The following is a 723-nucleotide window of genomic DNA, read 5'->3' on the forward strand; positions in this document are numbered from 1 at the left end:
AAATTTTCTCTTCATAGCTGACTTTGTTCTATCTCAGAGAACATTGCTTGAGGCTCTGTTAAAATGTCCTTGCTATGAACCAACATTTACTGCTCTAAAGTGTTTATGTTTTGGCATAAGTCCTGCTAAGGCGACACAGAATAGAAGATAAAGGGTGTATGGACCCGAGATAAGAAGACTGGGTTCAGAAGCCAGACAAGCAGATTATTGAGCTGACCTTCAGTTCCAGCCTATTCGATTCTCCGTATGTTCGTGGGGCACCTATTACTGCTGAGCCCTGCAAAACACAGGTCTGAACTGCGCAGGTCCACTCATATACAGATTTTTTTTCAGTAAATATAGTTGGCCCTTTACGCAGTTTCACATCTGCAGATTCAACCAACAGTGGATAGAAAACAGTAGCTTTCACATTCCCAACAGCAGTTTCCCGGCGGCAGATTTCCAGCCGCCAATCAAAAGTACCCTTTTCCATCTGTAGGTTGTTAAAAAAAAACTATGCAAGATTTTGGACTGGGCTTGGGGTGGACAGCGCTAATCCCATGAATTTTTCAAGGGGCAACTTTATATGCCAGGCATTTTGTTTGCTACGGTGGATGTATTTGTGAGAACATAAACACAGCACCTGCCCCATTGGAGCTTATAATTTCAGTGAAAGAGATAATGAGTAGATACAAAATAAAAATATAATTACGAATTGTAATACAAACTACGAAAGAAAGGTAC

The sequence above is a fragment of the Pteropus vampyrus genome, unplaced genomic scaffold (genome assembly GCF_000151845.1).
Source record: "Pteropus vampyrus isolate Shadow unplaced genomic scaffold, Pvam_2.0 Scaffold8, whole genome shotgun sequence".
NCBI classification, from domain to species: Eukaryota; Metazoa; Chordata; class Mammalia; order Chiroptera; family Pteropodidae; genus Pteropus; species Pteropus vampyrus.